General features: G+C 45.5%; 1 protein-coding gene across 1 annotated transcript in view; it reads left to right on the forward strand.

Moving 5' to 3' along the window:
• The first annotated feature begins 3,542 nt into the window (after positions 1-3,542).
• LOC115076603 (bifunctional heparan sulfate N-deacetylase/N-sulfotransferase 4-like) overlaps positions 3,543-20,695 on the forward strand; it is a 287,503-nt gene continuing 270,350 nt past the window's right edge. Inside the window, exon 1 of the mRNA XM_029578650.1 lies at positions 3,543-3,692. The gene's annotated coding sequence lies outside the window, so the exon portion shown is untranslated. The remainder of the gene's footprint in view (positions 3,693-20,695) is intronic.

Raw genomic sequence — 20,695 nt, forward strand, 5'->3', positions numbered from 1 at the left:
AGGTGTCACTACATGTCATAGGTGTGGTGTGGGTGACAGCAGGTGTCATAACTGTAGTATTGCAGGTGTCAGTTATGGTGGGTGTCAGTGCTGGTTGGTATCTGAGGGTATCTTGATTGTAGGTGTCACTGCATGTCATACGTTTGGTGTGGGTGACAGCAGGTGTCAGTAACTGTAGTATTGCAGGTGTCAGTTATGGTGGGTGTCAGTGCTGGCTCTTATCTGTGGGTATCTTGATTGTAGGTGTCACTGCATGTCATACGTGTGGTGTAGGTGACAGCTGGTGGCAGTAACTGTAGTACTGCAGGTGTCAGTTATGGTTGGTGTCAGTGCTGGTTGGTATCTGTGGGTATCTTGATTGTAGGTGTCGTTGCATGTCATAGGTGTGGTGTGGGTGACAGCAGGTGGCAGTAACTGTAGTATTGCTGGTGTCAGTTATGGTAGGTGTCAGTGCTGGTTGGTATCAGTGGGTATCTTGATTGTAGGTGTCATTGCATGTCATAGGTGTGGTGTGGGTGACAGCAGGTGGCAGTAACTGTATTATTGCTGGTGTCAGTTATGGTAGGTGTCAGTGCTGGTTGGTATCTGTGCGTATCTTGATTGTAGGTGTCATTGCATGTCATAGGTGTGGGTTACAGCAGGTGGCAGTAACTGTAGTACTGCAGGTGTCAGTTATGGTAGGTGTCAGTGCTGGTTGGTATCTGTGGGTATCTTGATTGTAGGTGTTATTGCATGTCATAGGTGTGGTGAGGGTGACAGCAGATGGCAGTAACTGTAGTATTGCTGGTGTCAGTTATGGTGGGTGTCAGTTCTGGCTCTTATCTGTGCGTATCTTGATTGTAGGTGTCATTGCATGTCATAGGTGTGGTGTGGGTGACAGCAGATGGCAGTAACTGTAGTATTGCAGGTGTCAGTTATGGTAGGTGTCAGTGCTGGTTGGTATCTGTGGGTATCTTGATTGTAGGTGTCATTGCATGTCATAGGTGTGGTGTGGGTGACAGCAGATGGCAGTAACTGTAGTATTGCAGGTGTCAGTTATGGTAGGTGTCAGTGCTGGTTGGTATCAGTGGGTATCTTGATTGTAGGTGTCACTGCATGTCATAGGTGGGGTGTAAGTGACAGCAGGTGTCAGTAACTGTAGTATTGCAGGTGTCAGTTACGGTAGGTGTCAGTGCTGGTTGGTATCTGTGGGTATCTTGATTGTAGGTGTCATTGCATGTCATAGGTGTGGTGAGGGTGACAGCAGGTGGCAGTAACTGTAGTATTGCTGGTGTCAGTTATGGTGGGTGTCAGTGCTGGTTGGTATCTGTGGGTATCTTGATTGTAGGTGTCACTGGATGTCATAGGTGTGGTGTAGGTGACAGCAGGTGTCAGTAACTGTAGTATTGCAGGTGTCAGTTATGGTAGGTGTCAGTGCTGGCTGGTATCTGTGGGTATCTTGATTTTAGATGTCACTGCATGTCATAGGTGTGGTGTAGGTGACAGCAGGTGGCAGTAACTGTATTATTGCAGTTGTCAGTTATGGTAGGTGTCAGTGCTGGTTGGTATCTGTGGGTATCTTAATTGTAGGTGTCACTGCATGTCATAGGTGTGGTGTGGGTGACAGCAGGTGTTGCAGGTGTCAGTTATGGTAGGTGTCAGTGCAGGTTGGTATCTGTGGGTATCTTGATTGTAGGTGTCACTGCATGTCATAGGTGTGATGTGGGTGACAGCAGGTGGCAGTAACTGTATTATTGCTGGTGTCAGTTATGGTAGGTGTCAGTGCAGGTTGGTATCTGAGGGTATCTTGATTGTAGGTGTCACTGCATGTCATACGTTTGGTGTGGGTGACAGCAGGTGTCAGTAACTGTAGTATTGCTGGTGTCAGTTATGGTGGGTGTCAGTGCTGGCTCTTATCTGTGGGTATCTTGATTATAGGTGTCACTACATGTCATAGGTGTGGTGTGGGTGACAGCAGGTGTCATAACTGTAGTATTGCAGGTGTCAGTTATGGTGGGTGTCAGTGCTGGTTGGTATCTGAGGGTATCTTGATTGTAGGTGTCGTTGCATGTCATAGGTGTGGTGTGGGTGACAGCAGGTGGCAGTAACTGTAGTATTGCTGGTGTCAGTTATGGTAGGTGTCAGTGCTGGTTGGTATCAGTGGGTATCTTGATTGTAGGTGTCATTGCATGTCATAGGTGTGGTGTGGGTGACAGCAGGTGGCAGTAACTGTATTATTGCTGGTGTCAGTTATGGTAGGTGTCAGTGCTGGTTGGTATCTGTGCGTATCTTGATTGTAGGTGTCATTGCATGTCATAGGTGGGGTGTAAGTGACAGCAGGTGTCAGTAACTGTAGTATTGCAGGTGTCAGTTATGGTAGGTGTCAGTGCTGGTTGGTATCTGTGCGTATCTTGATTGTAGGTGTCATTGCATGTCATAGGTGTGGGTTACAGCAGGTGGCAGTAACTGTAGTACTGCAGGTGTCAGTTATGGTAGGTGTCAGTGCTGGTTGGTATCTGTGGGTATCTTGATTGTAGGTGTTATTGCATGTCATAGGTGTGGTGAGGGTGACAGCAGATGGCAGTAACTGTAGTATTGCAAGTGTCAGTTATGGTGGGTGTCAGTGCTGGCTCTTATCTGTGGGTATCTTGATTGTAGGTGTCATTGCATGTCATAGGTGTGGTGTGGGTGACAGCAGATGGCAGTAACTGTAGTATTGCAGGTGTCAGTTATGGTAGGTGTCAGTGCTGGTTGGTATCTGTGGGTATCTTGATTGTAGGTGTCATTGCATGTCATAGGTGTGGTGTGGGTGACAGCAGGTGTCAGTAACTGTAGTATTGCAGGTGTCAGTTATGGTAGGTGTCAGTGCTGGTTGGTATCTGTTGGTATCTTGATTGTAGGTGTCATTGCATGTCATAGGTGTGGTGTGGGTGACAGCAGGTGGCAGTAACTGTAGTGTTATCATTGAAAGGTGGAAGTTATGGTGGGTATCTGTGGCAGGAAGTGTTACTATTGGATGGTGGCTGTGAGTGCCGCCAGTATAAAATCAAAGGCAATGATTTTCAGTGGCTTGAGGTGTCAGCAGCTGTAGTTCATGGGTCAGTCCTGTGTGATACAACCTGCGTATGGAAAGAGTGGCCAGGATGTACAGGGAGCGGCTGGAGTCCCTGCAGGCTCAGCCCATCAATCACTAGGCTGTGAGGAGAATGCACTATTACCTCCACAGGAATGTGTGTGTTTTGGTTACAGCCCACTATCAGTGGCACCAGCACAGCCCCCAGACCTGAGTGCAGACAATGATTAGCTGAAGGAATTGGTTGCTTCTGCCAATCACAGCCCTGCAAAGCTGCAGCTGATCATGGTGAAGAGGAGAAGGGGAGAGGGAGAGTGACTGTAGCTGAGACACGACAGCAGCAGCAGCAGCAGCTAGGATGTGCGAGACTGACAGCGTTTCAGCTGCTCCCTTGTGTATTTCTCATGTCTGTCCAGAGCAGAAGCTGCATACTAAGCTTGGATAATTCCAGCTGGCTGCACCCTATGAAAGGAGCAATACTGCTGAAAAAGGGCTGCAGATAAAAGTGTATTTCTACACTGTGGATCAGGCAGCGACTGGCACCAGGAAAGGAAACTCTTTTCTTACCTATCACTCACATTTCTGGAGGTCTCTCCATCTTCCTTGCGCCAGCTCATCTCAGATACAGACCTCACAATACGTAAGTCACTCTTTTTTTTTGTGCATAAAGAATCCAAAATAATTTATGTGTAAGTAAAGAAATAAAACTGCACTAAGGAAACAGTCTTCCAGCTCAATGAGAATGTACTTCCTCAATGCACTCTCAAGACAAGGCTCTCAAATCATGGAAGTGCAGTACTTGGGATGGTTAAAAGTTCAGATCAGAATTAGGGGATCTTCATGGGCTGCCAGCTACTGTAATTGCATTGCCCAGCTGTAGCATTATACAGAGGGAAAGCTGAATGTAAACCAGAAATAGAAAATTCAGAAGACAGATGGAGCATAAATAAAAGCATGCTCTCCCTAGTCCATAAGCTGAAAGCATATTGCAGATTACAGGTATTGGATTTATAAAGAATCTTTTTCCTTAAAAGTGATGAGAGAGTGGAAAGAGTCCTTGAAATGATGGATGGTTTGGTTTTTCTGTGGTATGAATTCTGGAGCAGCATTAGAAAGGATGATGGCTGTCTCCGTATATCAGGGTGCTGTGAAGCCAGGAGAACTATCTGAAAGAATGAATGAGTAAATCTCTGTGTATCAGGATGCTGTGTATCCAGGAGAAGTATTAGAAAGGATGAATGGTTGCCTCTCTGTATCAGGATGCTGGGTATCCAGGAGCAGTATTAGAAAGGATGAATGAGTAAATCTGTGTATCAGGGTGCTGTGTATCCAGGAGCAGTATTAGAAAGTATGAATGGTTGAGTCTCTGTGTATCAGGATGCTGTGTATCCAGGAGCAGTATTAGAAAGGATGAATGAGTAAATCTCTGTGTATCAGGGTGCTGTGTATCCAGGAGAAGTATTAGAAAGGAAGAATGGTTGAGTCTCTGTGTATCAGGGTGCTGTGTATCCAGGAGAAGTATAAGAAAGGATGAATGGTTGAGTCTCTGTGTATCAGGGTGCTGTGTATCCAGGAGAAGTATTAGAAAGGATGAATGGTTGAGTCTCTGTGTATCAGGGTGCTGTGTATCCAGGAGAAGTATAAGAAAGGATGAATGGTTGAGTCTCTGTGTATCAAGGTGCTGTGAATCCAGGAGAAGTATTAGAAAGTATGAATGGTTGAGTCTCTGTGTATCAGGGTGCTGTGTATCCAGGAGAAGTATTAGAAAGTATGAATTGTTGAGTCTCTGTGTATCAGGGTGCTGTGTATCCAGGAGAAGTATAAGAAAGGATGAATGGTTGAGTCTCTGTGTATCAAGGTGCTGTGAATCCAGGAGAAGTATTAGAAAGTATGAATGGTTGAGTCTCTGTGTATCAGGGTGCTGTGTATCCAGGTGAAGTATTAGAAAGTATGAATTGTTGAGTCTCTGTGTATCAGGGTGCTGTGTATCCAGGAGAAGTATTAGAAAGGATGAATGGTTGAGTCTCTGTGTATCAGGGTGCTGTGTATCCAGGAGAAGTATTAGAAAGTATGAATTGTTGAGTCTCTGTGTATCAGGGTGCTGTGTATCCAGGAGAAGTATTAGAAAGTATGACTGGTTGAGTCTCTGTGTATCAGGGTGCTGTAAATCCAGGAGAAGTATTAGAAAGGATGAATGGTTGAGTCTCTGTGTATCAGGGTGCTGTGTATCTAGGAGAAGTATTAGAAAGGATGAATGGTTGAGTCTCTGTGTATCAGGGTGCTGTGTATCCAGGAGAAGTATTAGAAAGGATGAATGGTTGAGTTTCTGTGTATCAGGGTGCTGTGTATACAGGAGACGTATAAGAAAGGATGAATGGTTGAGTCTCTGTGTTTCAGGGTGCTGTGTATCCAGGAGAAGTATAAGAAAGGATGAATGGTTGAGTCTCTGTGTATCAGGATGCTGTGAATCCAGGAGAAGTATTAGAAAGTATGAATGGTTGAGTCTCTGTGTATTAGGATGCTGTGTATCCAGGAGATATATAAGAAAGGATGAATGGTTGAGTCTCTGTGTATCAGGGTACTGTGAAACCAGGAGAACTATCTGAAAGAATAAATGGCTGAATCTCCATGTATCAGGGTGCTGTGAATCCAGGAGCAATATTAGAAAGGATGAATGGTTGAGTCTCTGTGTATCAGGGTGTTGTGAATCCAGGAGCAATATTAGAAAGGATGAATGGTTGAGTCTCTGTGTATCAGGGTACTGTGAAACCAGGAGAACTATCTGAAAGAATAAATGGTTGAATCTCCATGTATCAGGGTGCTGTGAATCCAGGAGCAATATTAGAAAGTATGAATGGTTGAGTCTCTGTGTATCAGGGTGCTGTGAAACCAGGAGAACTATCTGAAAGAATAAATGGTTGAATCTCCATGTATCAGGGTGCTGTGAATCCAGGAGCAATATTAGAAAGTATGAATGGTTGAGTCTCTGTGTATCAGGGTGCTGTGAATCCAGGAGCAATATTAGAAAGGATGAATGGTTGAGTCTCTGTGTATCAGGGTGCTGTGAATCCAGGAGCAATATTAGAAAGTATGAATGGTTGAGTCTCTGTGTATTAGGGTGCTGTGAATCCAGGAGCAATATTAGAAAGGATGAATGGTTGAGTCTCTGTGTATCAGGGTGCTGTGAATCCAGGAGCAATATTAGAAAGGATGAATGGTTGAGTCTCTGTGTATCAGGGTGCTGTGAATCCAGGAGCAGTATTAGAAAGGATGAATGGTTGAGTCACTCTGGATCCAGAAGTATTAGAAAATATGAATAAGTGAATTTCTGTATTTCAGGGTGCTGTCAATCCAGGTGAAGTATTAGAAAGTATAAATAGTTAAATCAATGTGAATTGGGATACTGTGAATCCAGGATAAATATTGGAAAGGATGACTGGTTGAATCTTTGTGTATCAGGAGAAGTATTTGAATATATGAATAGTTAAATCTCTGTGTATCAGGATTTGTAAATCCAGGAGAGGTTTTAGAAAGTACGAATGGTTGAATCTCTATGTATCAAGATTATCTAAATCCATTAGGGATGTGAATCGTGTCCTCGATCGTCTTAACGATCGATTTCGGCTGGGAGGGGGAGGGAATCGTATTGTTGCCGTTTGGGGGGGTAAAATATCGTGAAAAATCGTTAAAAATCGTTAAAAATCGAAAAATCGAAAAAACCGGCACATTAAAACCCCCTAAAACCCACCCCCGACCCTTTAAATTAAATCCCCCACCCTCCCGAACCCCCCCCCACAATAACTTAAATAACCTGCGGGTCCAGCGGCGGTCCGGAACGGCAGCGGTCCGGAACGGGCTCCTGCTCCTGAATCTTGTCGTCTTCAGCCGGTGCCATTTTCCAAAATGGCGCCGAAAAATGGCGGCGGCCATAGACGAAAAAGATTGGACGGCAGGAGGTCCTTCCGGACCCCCGCTGGACTTTTGGCAAGTCTCGTGGGGGTCAGGAGGCCCCCCACAAGCTGGCCAAAAGTTCCTGGAGGTCCAGCGGGGGTCAGGGAGCGATTTCCCGCCGCGAATCGTTTTCGTATGGAAAATGGCGCCGGCAGGAGATCGACTGCAGGAGGTCGTTCAGCGAGGCGCCGGAACCCTCGCTGAACGACCTCCTGCAGTCAATCTCCTGCCGGCGCCATTTTTCGTACGGTAAATGGCGCCTCCTGACCCCCACGAGACTTGCCAAAAGTCCAGCGGGGGTCCGGAAGGACCTCCTGCCGTCCAATCTTTTTCGTCTATGGCCGCCGCCATTTTTCGGCGCCATTTTGGAAAATGGCACCGGCTGAAGACGACAAGATTCAGGAGCAGGAGCCCGTTCCGGACCGCTGCCGTTCCGGACCGCCGCTGGACCTGCAGGTTATTTAAGTTATTGTGGGGGGGGGGGGTTCGGGAGGGTGGGGGATTTAATTTAAAGGGTCGGGGGTGGGTTTTAGGGGGTTTTAGTGTGCCGGCTCACGATTCTAACGATTTATAACGATAAATCGTTAGAATCTGTATTGTATTGTGTTCCATAACGGTTTAAGACGATATTAAAATTATCGGACGATAATTTTAATCGTCCTAAAACGATTCACATCCCTAAAATCCATGAAATGTATTAGAACATATGAATGTTGAATCTCTGTATATTAGGGTGCTGTAAATTCATGTGATTTATTTCAAAGAATGAATGGTTGAATCTCTGTCTATCAGGATGATGTGAATCCCGGAGAAGAGTTAGAAAGTATGAATGGTTGATTCCCTGAATATCAGGATGCTGTAAATCAAGGAAATGTATTAGAAATTATGAATGGTGAATTGTTGTGTATCAGGGTGCTGTGTATCCAGGAGCAGTATTTCAAAGGATGAGTGGATGATTCTCCATGTATCAGGGTGCTGTGTATCAAGGAGAAGTATTAGAAAGGATGAATGGTTGAGTCTGTGTATCAGGGTGCTGTGAGTCCAGGAGAATTATTGGAAAGGATGATTGGTTGAACCTTTGTGTATCAGGGTACTGTGAATCCAGGAGAACTATTTGAAAGTATGAATAGGTGAATCTCTGTATATCAGGGTGCTTTGAATCCAGGAGAAGTATTAGAAAGTATGAATAGGTGAATCTCTGTATATCAGGGTGCTTTGAATCCAGGAGAAGTATTAGAAAGTATGAATGGTTGAATCTCTTTTTATCAGGATGCTGTAAATCCAGAAGAAGAATTAGAAAGTATGAATGGTTGAATCTCCATGTATCAGGGTGCTTTGAATCCAGGAGAAGTATTAGAAAGTATGAATGGTTGAATCTCTTTTTATCAGGATGCTGTAAATCCAGAAGAAGAATTAGAAAGTATTAATGGTTGAATCTCCATGTATCAGGGTGCTTTGAATCCAGGAGAAGTATTAGAAAGTATGAATGGTTGAACCTTTGTGTATCAGGGTACTGTGAATCCAGGAGAACTATTTGAAAGTATGAATAGGTGAATCTCTGTATATCAGGGTGCTTTGAATCCAGGAGAAGTATTAGAAAGTATGAATGGTTGAATCTCTTTTTATCAGGATGCTGTAAATCCAGAAGAAGAATTAGAAAGTATTAATGGTTGAAGCTCCATGTATCAGGGTGCTTTGAATCCAGGAGAAGTATTTGAATCTCTGTGTATCAAGATGCTCTAAATCCATGAAATGTATTAGAAAGTATGAATTTTTGAATTTCTGTGTATGAGGGTACTCTATATACAGGAGAAGTATTTGAAAGTATAAATGGTTGAATCTCTGTGTATCAGGATGCTGTAAATCCAGGAAAAGACTTAAAAAGTATGAATGGTTGAAACTCTGTGTATCAGGGTGCTGTAAATGCAGGTCATGTATTTGAATGTATGAATGGTTGAATATCTGTGTTTAAGGGTGCTGTATATCCAGGAAAAGTATTTAAAAGGATGAGGGGTTGAGTCATAGTAACCTAAAAGCACTAAAAATTGTTGCACCCATCGGTCACAGACGGCTGCGCCCTCTCTGTCTCACCTCTTTTCTTTCTCTTTCCTCTCCGCTGGGCAAGATGGCTGCCTCCTCCTCTCTCCGCCAACCTCTCCAGCGTCCCCGGACCAACATGGGCGATTGCGTACGCCATTCTTACACTGAGGTCACTTAGGGCATGCGCGCATGTGCACCGCCCTCTCTTTTGAATACGTCATGGCGAGAACCTCGAGGGTGTCCCCACCACATGACGTCACTACCTCCGGGTTCTTAGCCTCCGATCGCCAATCCAGCTATGAGTTAGCAAGGATTCCGCTTCAGCTAATTTTGATTTCCTTCAGAGACTCCCGCTCTGAGTTCTCATTCCTACAAACCCTCCGGGGTTACGCTGGTTACACCTGGGCATTCTAGGTACCCGCTCCTCGGGGGCCTTATTCGCTCCTACCTACCCTCCTGGGTCACGCTGCTCCAGCAAGGACGCTCAAGGAACCCGCTCCTCGGGGGTCTTGCTTCGCTCCTATCTAGTCTCCAGGTTTCCCAGCTCATCAGGATCCTAGGTACCCGCTCCACAGTGCCTTGCACTCACCTGCCTTCCTCCTGGGTTAATCTGCATCTACTGATGATATCTTGGCTCTGGCGCTCCGGGCTTTGCATCATCTCTACCTCCACTCTGCGAAGGCCATCTCTCCTGCAGCTACCAGTCTTCGTGAGTACCTTCTCTCTTCAGTCTCTCTGCCTTGTCTCACCACAGGATAGATTCTCAGCGTACTCCACTCCACGGACCACTACCGGATCTACCATCGATGACTACATCATCTGTGACTGGGTTCTCAGCCTACCCTGCTCCGCGGACCAGTACCGGACCCTTCACTTCCAGCTTCTGGTGAGACCTTCTCTGCACTTGATACAACTCAGTGCCTGGGCTGAACTTAATCATCAGAGACCTACTCCACTGGCTGAGGAACACAGCTGCTCCTCGGGCATTGCCAACTGCTGTTTAATAAAGCTTCTATTCTCTCTGTGGTCTTTACTGAAGAGTCAGCCTATCGCTGTATTTTCCCGAAGAGGCTCCTACCCGTGGGAGTAGTCATCAATACAGCAACCAGGGGTCCACAAACGTCAAATTGAAAACAGATTGCTAAATCTGTGGACTCGGCTCAGCTCTCAGCCTTACAGGCCATTTCTGGCCTGGCCCAACGGATCACCGAGCAACTAAAGACTCTGGAGTCATTAACCGTCACCTTCAACCAGTTGAACACCCGACTGAAGACCCTGATGGTTCCAGCTGAAGGCTCCTCATCTCAGGTAGTTACTGTCAAGTCTACCGTACCTCTATCAACCCCTACATGGTTTTCTGGGGATACACGGATGTGCAGGGGCTTCATTAACCAATGTAGTATGCATTTTTCTTTGCAACCCAACTATTTTCCTACTGCTATAGCCAAGACCACCTACATCCTTTTATTACTCAAAGGAAGAGCCCTGGCCTGGGCTTCACCGCTCTGGGAACACGGTGATCCTATTTTGAATGATTTTAACCGGCTTTCTAACCCTTTTCAAGTCAGTATTTGATGATCCCGCTCATCAGTCCATTGCAGGATCTAATCTGCTGCATCTTCAGCAAGGGAACAAGCCTCTACTGGACTATGTGTTTGAATTTAAGACTTTAGCATCCGAACTCCATTGGGACCTGGGGTGCTTGCATGCCATTTTCTTAGAGGTTCTCAACTCTCAACTGAAGGATGAATTAGTGACTCGTGAATTGCCTGATACCCTGGAATCTCTCATCAATTTAGCCGGGAGGATTGATCGCTGCATTTGAGATCATACCCAGGAGGCTAAGAATCCCAAGAAGCACATCTCAGGAGGTACCCATCCTAAGCCTTTGCACACAGCTCCAACCCCCACAATTGCCTCCTAGCGAGGAGGATGAGCCAATGCAGTTAGGCCGCAGCCATTTAACCTCTAAGGACAGACGCTACAGTAAACGCATGGGTCTATGCATGTACTGTGGTCACTCCGGCCATGCTGTCCAGACTTGTCCTACCTGTCCGGGAAACATGCAGACCTAGGATCTGCTGGAAGACTCTTCCTAGGTCTAACTTCACCTACTCCTCCATTATCACTTCCTGTCTTGCTTATCTGCGGAAGCCTGGAGTTTCAGACACTTGCCCTCATAGACTCTGGGGCCGGAGGAACTTTATTTTGAAACAGCTGGTGGAACATCTACGAATCCCTACGACACCCACAGCTACGCCTTTGCTGCTATCTTCTATACACGGAGAACCACTTCCGGGAGAAGTCTCTCTCACCACTCAGCCCATTTGCCTTCGCACTGGGGCTTTACACTCAGAGACAATCTCCTTTCTTGTTCTTGAGAAAGCCATCCACCAAGTGGTGCTCGGCCTACCCTGGTTACAGAATCACATGCCTCAATTTAACTGGGCTACTTTGGAATTGTCACGATGGGGTCCTGACTGCCATGGTCGATGTCTGTCTAAAATAAAAAATAACCCCTGTGCCATGTATGCCCACCATACCATTTTTACCCGGTCTACTACCACAATATTCATCTTTCCAGGATCTTTCTCCAAACAAGCAGCAGACAAATTACCTCCGCATCAGATTTTTTATTGTGCAATCAACCTGAAGCCCAATACAGAGCCTCCCAAGGGAAGGGTGTAAGAACATAAAAATATAAGAACATGCCATACTGGGTCAGACCAAGGGGCCATCAAGCCCAGCATCCTGTTTCCAACAGTGGCCAATCCAGGCCATAAGAACCTGGCAAGTACCTAAAAACTAAGTCTATTCCATGTTACCGTTGCTAGTAACAGCAGTGGCTATTTTCTAAGTCAACTCAATTAATAGCAGGTAATGGACTTCTCCTCCAAGAACTTATCCAATCCCTTTTTAAACACAGCTATACTAACTGCACTAACCACATCCTCTGGCAACAAATTTCAGAGTTTAATTGTGCGTTGACTGAAAAAGAACTTTCTCCGATTGGTTTTAATTGTGCCACACGCTAACTTCATGGAGTGCCCCCTAGTCTTTCTATTATCCGAAAGAGTAAATAACCGATTCACATCTACCCATTCTAGACCTCCCATGATTTTAAACACCTCTATTATATCCCCCCTCAGAATCACATAACGCATCTTTAATATACATAGGTCTCTGTTCATCTTTTTAGATTTCTTTGGAATGAGTTACACTATTTGGTTTATTGTTTATTTTATGCTCTGCCACTTGATTTATATTTTATATGTTTTTATGGTATGTCTTTGTATTTTATTTTATTCATTTTGTTCTATTTATTCAATGTGAGGTTTCTACATTTCAATGTTTTTTTAAATGTTTTTATATTTATTTCCTTTTTTTAGTTAAAATAATGTTCTTTTATATGTATTTATTATGGTTTTATGTATGTTTATTCATAGCCCGAGGCAGCCACTAGAAGGTGGCGAAACTCGGCCTGAGTCGGGCGAATTTTATCAATTATTTAACACGTCTCCACCCATTAAAGTTTTTGGAAAAGACTTCACTGGCATCTATTCCTGTTGTTGTTCCTCACGGCTTTTCTAGATTGCCTACCTTGTTGTTTTTTGGGGCCCGCATCCAGGAGCAGGCAAGCTCCTTGCAAAGGCCCCAAGTGACTGGTGAGAAGCCCTTTTAAAGGGCTGAAGAAAGACAATGAATGATGTCATCAAACGGGGCCGCACGCTCTTTAAGTACTGAGAAGAGGAGCGGCTACGCGCCTACGGAGAAGCAGGGCTGGGACAGCAGCGGCGACGTTCATGCCGCAAAAAAACGAGGCTGGTGGCGGAACTCCTGCAGCGGAACAGGGCAGAATGACGGCAGAGGAGGAGGATCCAATCGGTTCTCTGCTGCAGAGGAGAGATAATGTCAGCGACTTTCGAGCCGCGTGAGGACAAGGTCAGCGGCAGCTCCTTTCGCCACAGAGAGAGAACAACAGTGGCGCTCCCGCCAGGCAAGGAAGGGCAGCAGCAGTGGCGCAGAGCAGGGCTGGTGAGACCAGCAAAGGTGAGAGGCTGTTTGTGGCTGGGGCCTGCGAGCAGCATTATAACAATAAGAGTATAGTGATAACAGTATACTACCGTCGACCTGGAGAAAACGGTCAGCAGATGATGAAATGCTAAGAGAAATCAGGGAAGCTAACCAATTTGGCTGTGCAGTAATAATGAGAGATTTCAATTACCACAATATATCCGTATCAATTAGTCCAATGTACAATGAAAACAACAGTATACCTAAAACCATGTTATATCAATAGAGATTTTGTAACTTTTGTGAAAATTAATTTGTGAATCAATTTATCTTAATATATTGGAAATTCATACTACCCATGGTTTGCAAGTATGTAACTTGTAATTTTTACCGCTACGGGTCTTTTTAATCATCGGTCCATAACCTATATTTTTTTATATTTGCAAATTTTTGCTTTGAATTATTTCTTGTTTTTTATAAAAATGTGGAAAAGGTACTTCCCTTTAATGGTGCAATCGCGCTTCAAGAGTCCAAGGTCCGGAGTTTAAGAAGGCAAGTCCAACGTGTCCACGTTTCGCGGGCTGCTACTTCAGGGACTGCACCGGACAGTTCACGATGTGAAATATTCTCCAGTTGGTGCTTGTCGGGTTAAGTGTGTCAGTAATAACTTCCCAAGTTTTATTCAAGGTCCAGAAATGGCGGCAAGGTCTGAGAGAAATTAATCTGAAATATGGAATTGGGGTTCGCTTGGTGGAGTATTGGCTCAAGACCGCTCCTGCACCAATAGCAGATGCGTCGACTTCAACTATGAAGGGGCGGTTAGGATCCGGGTGGCGTAAACACAAGCCAGTACAGAAGGTCTCTTTCAAGGCATGAAACACTGATTGAGCCTTGGGACTCCACACTTGAGGATCATATCATTTCCTGGTCATAGCAGTGAGTGAAGTGGCCAACATAGAGTAATTGGCGATGAAGTTTCAATAGTAATTTGTGAATCCAAGGAATCTCTGTAGGGCTTGGAGGTCCACTGGTTGAGGTCAATCTCGAATACCTTGTAGTTTGTCGGAGTCCATGGTGAAACCGCAATGGGAGATAATATAGCCAAGAAATGGGAGACTGGGTTGCTCAAAAATACACTTCTCCAATTTAGCATAGAGATGGTAGTCTCTGGATGCTGGAGGACTATTTGAATGTGGGAACGATGAGACTTCAGATCCTTGGAGAAGATTAATATAGCGTCTAGATACACTACAACGAAGGAGTACAAAAGGTCCCGGAAAATCTCGTTCATTAGCCGCTGGAAGACTGCAGGAGCATTGCAAAGCCCGAAGGGCATTACTACGTACTAGTAGTGTCCGTATCTTGTGTTGAAGATGGTTTTCCAGATGTCTTCTGGTTGGATCTGTACTAGATTATATGCCCCACGTAGATCTAGTCTGATAAATACTTGAGTGCCTTTAGGCGATCAAACAGTTCACTGATAAGTGGCAGTGGATATCGGTCCTTACGGGTTACTGTGTTCAAACTTCTGGAGTCTATACATGGTCTGAGATTGCCATCCTTTTTCTTTACAAAGAAGAATCCGGTGCCTGCCGGGGAAGTAGAGGGTCTTATGAACCCCATGGCCAAATTTTCCTTGATGTATACTGACATGGCTTGGGTTTCTGGAGGTCAAAGAGGATAGGTTCTACATTTGGGAGGCATGGTACCAGGTAGGAGTTCCATGGGACAGTTGAACTCTCGGGATGGAGGCAGGATATTGGCGTTTTGTTTGGAGAACAAGTCTTTGAATTCCAAATATGGAGCAGGTAACCCCGAGAGGGTTGTAGAGCTTAGGACTGTCATGGATGGAGACACTTGCCGTAGACAGTGGGTTTGACATTGATGACACCACTAGGTGAGTTGCAGGGATTGCCAGTCGAATCAGGGTGCATGTAGCTGAATCCAAGGAAGTCCAAGGACCACAGGGTGTGTTGATCGCTTCAATATCAGGAGGGAGATCTCCTCATCATGGAGGGTCCTAACGGTGAGGCGAAAGGCCAAAGTACGATAAGTGATCTGATCAGAGAGAGGTTCTCCCTGAATTGAGGCAATGCGCAGTGGGATATCCAGTGGTTGGACAGGAAACAGAGAGTAGGATTAAATGGTCAATTTTCTCAGTGGAAAAGGGTAAACAGTGGAGTGCTTCAGGGATCTGTACTTGGACCAGTGCTTTTCAATATATTTATAAATGATCTGGAAAGGAATACGACGAGTGAGGATATCAAATTTGCGGATGATACAAAATTATTCACAGTAGTTAAATCACAAGTGGATTGTGATACATTACAGGAGGACCTTGCAAGACTGGAAGATTGGGCATCCAAATGGCAGATGAAATTTAATGCAGACAAGTGCAAGGTGTTGCATATAAGGAAAAATAACCCTTGCTGTAGTTACACGATGGTAGGTTCCATATTAGAAGCTACCACCCAGGAAAAAGATCTAGGCATCATAGTGGATAATACTTTAAAATCGTCGGCTCAGTGTGCTGCAGCAGTCAAAAAAGCAAACAGAATGTTAGGAATTATTAGGAAGGGAATGGTTAATAAAACGTAAAATGTCATAATGCCTCTATATCGCTCCATAGTGAGACCACACCTGGAATACTGTGTACAATTCTGGTCACCACATCTCAAAATAGATATAGTTGCAATGGAGAAGGTACAGAGAATGGCAACCAAAATGATAAAGGGGATGGAACAGCTCCCCTATGACGAAAGGCTGAAGAGGTTAGGGCTGTTCAGCTTAGAGAAGAGATGGCTGAGGGGGGATATGATAGAGGTCTTTAAGATCATGAGAGGTCTTGAACGAGTAGATGTGAATCGGTTATTTACCCTTTCAAATAATAGAAGGACTAGGGGGCATTCCATGAAGTTAGCAAGTAGCACATTTAAGACTAATCAGAGATAATTCTTTTTCACTTAACGCACAATAAAGCTCTGGAATTTGTTGCCAAAGGATGTGGTTAGTGCAGTTAGTGGAGCTGGGTTCAAAAAAGGTTTGGATAAGTTCTTGGAGGAGAAGTCCATTGTCGGCTATTAATCAAATTTACTTAGGGAATAGCCACTGGCACTGCTATTAATTGCATCAGTAGCATGGGATCTTCTTAGTGTTTGGGTAATTGCCAAGTTCTTTTGGCCTGGTTTGGCCTCTGTTGGAAACAGGATGCTGGGCTTGATGGACACTTGGTCTGACCCAGCATGGCAATTTCTTTTGTTCTTATGTATCTGAAGGAGTGTGACACTCTCCTCTAAAATTAAATTTGCACTCACCCCAGTGTCCACGAGGGCGGTGGTGGCAAGAGAACATGACTCCCTAAGAAGGGAGATAGGTAGCAACAGTTGAGGGCCAGCAACTGTAGCGCCCAAGCTTGGGACCCCGGCCAGGCCCAGGCTTTTGGAGTGTCCGGACTCACAGGACAAGTCTGGAGGAGGTGTCTGGGACCCCCGCAATACAAGCATAGACTCGTTTTTCTTCATCGGAGATGTTCCTCTGGAGTCAGGCAGCCATGGTTGATTTGCATTGGTTCCTCAGGTGGTTGAGGGGCCACTGGTAAGGTCTTCATCTGGGGACTCATTGAACGGGGTGGCCGTGGAGCAGAAGGTCGGATAGCTCTTATCTCCTGATGCCGTTGCCTAAGGACAGTAGTTGATTCTACCGACCAGGGAAATCAGGTCCTCCAGAGGTTCAGGGATCTCGCGAGCGGCTAGCTCATCTTTAAGGGCAGGAGACAGTCCCTCGAGGTAGAGTGCCCTTAGGCAGTCTTATTGCAAACCCAACTCAGTTGCTAGAGTTCTGAACTTCACTGTGTATTCCGCGAGCAAGTGCAAACCTTGACAGAGGTGGAATAGGTGGTGGCCAGTGACCGCCTGTCGACCTGGGTCCTCGAAGGTGCATTGGAAGACAGAGATGAACTGAGGGAGCTGGTGAAGAATTGGGTCAGAATGCTCCCAGAGCAGGGAAGCCCATGCCAGGGCCTTCCCCTCAAGGCGTGACAGGATGAAGGTGATCTTAGTTGCCTGGTCGGGAAAGAGCGAGGGTTGCAGTGAGAACTGCATATAACACTGATTTATGAAGCCTCGACAGAGGCACAGATCTCCATTAAAACAGGGTGGAGCTGGGAGGGCCAGTGGTGCCCATGAGGGCGAGGTATGGGCAAGATCCCCTGGCTTGGCCATGGCAGATTCCTCCATTTGAGTACCCATCCTTTCCACAGAGGCGGCCAACGCTTCCAGGACCCATTATTGCTCTCAGACTCGAGTAGCCAGACCAGAGATAGCCTGCAAGGCAGAAGACTCCACCAAGTCCATGGCCTTGGCAACCTATTACGCTGGAGATGGACCCTTGGTCTGGTGCAGGATTGGAACGGTCCTCTGGTCAGACCTAGAGAGCGCCTGCCTCCAGGAGGTGGAGCAAATGAGGAGACAGAGGCTAGCTGAAGCATCGCCAATAACAGTCCATGGTTTCCGCAGGTTGAGCCCCTGGGTACCCAAACTGCCTGGACTTAGGTGGGCCTCAGGTGATCTCCTGGAGAGGTAGTGGAGAGGTGTGCCCACCACGAGCAAGGGTGCACCGCTGATGCAGAGAGTTTGGATTAGACCCGAACTGGAAGCTCCGGAGACCTCAGGGAGATAACAGTCGAGGAAGGTTCTTCGGGCTAGACAGGCAACGCCAGCAGATCTAGTCAGGTGAAAGCTGTGGGTAGATTCCAAGCAGGTTGGTCTGGTAGTCACAGTAGGCCAGAAGAGTGTCCGAGTGAAGCGCAAGGGTCAGAGCCAGAGTATTAGTCCAGGGGTGGTCAGCCAAAGCAGAGGTCAATACCAAGGTCAGTCTGAGCATAGTCAAGGCAAGCGAGGGTCAGTTCCAGGCAGCAGACAAGAGAATGGTCAGGCAGGCAGAGGTCAGTACCAGAGACCACTTCGGGGAGGTACTCCTTGTTCCAGTGTCTCAGGAATAAGGAGACACTGGAACAAGGAGACACTGGAACACAAGAAGGCGACCTACTACACCATGGTGTCGACCCAATTGCCAAGGCGAGGTCCTGGGGACAGGACCTTGCTAATTATAGGGCTTTCAAGTGATGTCATCAATCAGTACCCATCTTGGTTTTCCCGCACTGGGCCCTTTAAGTTCAAGCACGTCGACCGCTTGCACGCCTAGGGATGGGGCCGAGGCGGCCAATGACGCGGAGCCCTGATGGGAGCTCTGCTGTGAGGCCTGCGGTGTGGAGGAAGCCGTAGAGGGCCGTGATGAGCAACGGAGATGGCAGGAACTGGCAGCAGTGGCAAGACCGGAGCTGGTTGAGGGCAGTGCAATGTGAGCAGGCACCCATGCAGCCAGGACGTGCAACAAGCAAATAACCTGGACCAGATGGTATGCATCCTAGGGTTCTGAAGGAACTAAAAAATGAAATTTCAGACCTATTAGTTAAAATTTGTAACCTATCATTAAATTCATCCATTGTTCCTGAACACTGGAGGCTGGCCAATGTAACCGCAATACTTAAAAATGGCTCCAGGGGCGATCTGGGAAACTATAGAACAGTGAGACTGACTTCATGGCCGGGAAAAATAGTGGAATCTATTCTAAAGATCAAAAATCACAGAACATATAGAAAGACATGGTTTAATGGAATAAAGTCAGCATGGATTTACCCAAGGGAAGTAATGCCTCACAAATCTGCGTTATTTTTTTTTGAAGGGGTTAATAAACAAGTGGATAAAGGTGAACCAGTTGATGTATAGGGCTTTCAAGTGATGTCATCAATCAGTACCCATCTTTCTTGATGGTCACGTCACACTAAAGAAATTCATAAATAACATTCTAAAAGACGGCTTCTTTAAACTCCACACACTAAAAAAACTCAAACCCTTATTACATCCCCCCGATTTCGTACAGTTCTCCAAACCACAATCTTCGCCAAAACCGACTACTGCAATTCCCTACTCCTCGGCCTACCTAATAATGCCATCCATCCCATTCAAATCTTACAAAACACCACAGCCCGGATCTTGACCAATTTACGTAGACATGACCATATTACACCTGTTCTAAAAGACCTACATTGGCTTCCAATTGCCTCCCGCATACAATATAAGGCTCTCTCTCTCATCCACAAAGCCCTATACAATCCCGAAATGAACTGGTTCAATGAATCCTTCCGTTTACACCAGTCTAATAAGCCCACCAGACTAGCACATCTAGCAACCATGCCTATCCCCTCTCCTAAACTCTATAAACTCACTTCCACAAGAGCCCGTGCACTATCGATAGCCGGGCCGACCCTCTGGAACAAAATGCCTGTTGAACTACGGCAAGAAGAATGCCTCAAATCTTTCAAGCGGAAGCTCAAGACCTGGCTCTTTGCAAAAGCATACACTTAATTTTTCACTATACCTCACCACTGTTCCCACTCTCCACACTCCTCCCCTGTTTCCCTTTCTTCCGCCCCACTCTCCCCTCCCTTTTCTCCCCCACCTTCTTTTCTTTCTCTCTGCCCCCCTCTTTCCTTGCTCTCCTCCCTTCTCTTCCCCATCTTATCTCCTAGCCTGATTAAAATTAACCTCATAGTTTTCTTTCTTTTGTACATATGTATATAATTGCAATTCTTGTATATAATTTTATTGCAAAACTTCCCATATTATTGTTCCCCCCTCTCGTTAATGCCTTGTTATCATGTTTTTTACTGTTCAATGTAAAGCGCCATGCCGTGCGTTTGTTTTTGCGTTACAATGTGAACCGATATGATATCCTGGATGAATGTCGGTATATAAAAATTTTAAATAAATAAATAAATGTAAAGTATTTGGATTTTCAGAAGAAATTTGACAAAGTCCCTCATGAGCGGCTTCTAAGAAAATGAAAAAGTCATGGGATAAGAGCCGATGTCCTTTCATGAATTACAAACTGGCTAAAAGACAGGAAACAGAGAGTAGGATTAAATGGTCAATTTTCTCAGTGAAAAAGGATAAACAGTGGAGTGCCTCAAGGATCTGTACTTGGAGCGATGCTTTTCAATATATTTATAAATGACCTGAAAAGGAAACCAACGAGTGAGGTTATCAAATTTGCAGATGATACAAAATTATTCAGAGTAGTTAAATCACAAGCGGATTGTGATAAAATGCAGGAGGACCTTGCGAGACTGGAAGATTGGGCATCCAAATGGCAGATAAATTTAATGTGGATAAGTGCAAGGTGATGCATATAGGGAAAAATAACCCATGCTATAGTTACACAATGTTAGGTTCCATATTAGTGCTACCACCCAAGAAAGAGATCTAGGAGTCATAGTGGATAACACATTGAAATCGTCGGTTCAGTGTGCTGCGGCAGTCAAAAAAGCAAACAGAATGTTGGGAATTATTAGAAAGGGAATGGTGAATAAAATGGAAAATGTCATAATGCCTCTGTATCGCTCCATGGTGAGACCGCACCTTGAATACTGTGTACAATTCTGGTCGCTGCATCTCAAAAAAGATATAATTGTGATGGAGAAGGTACAGAGAAGGGCTACCAAAATGATAAGGGGAATGGAACAGCTCCCCTATGAGGAAAGACTAAAGAGGTTAGGACTTTTCAGCTTGGAGAAGAGAT

Source organism: Rhinatrema bivittatum, chromosome 1 (assembly GCF_901001135.1).
Source record: "Rhinatrema bivittatum chromosome 1, aRhiBiv1.1, whole genome shotgun sequence".
Taxonomy (NCBI): domain Eukaryota; kingdom Metazoa; phylum Chordata; class Amphibia; order Gymnophiona; family Rhinatrematidae; genus Rhinatrema; species Rhinatrema bivittatum.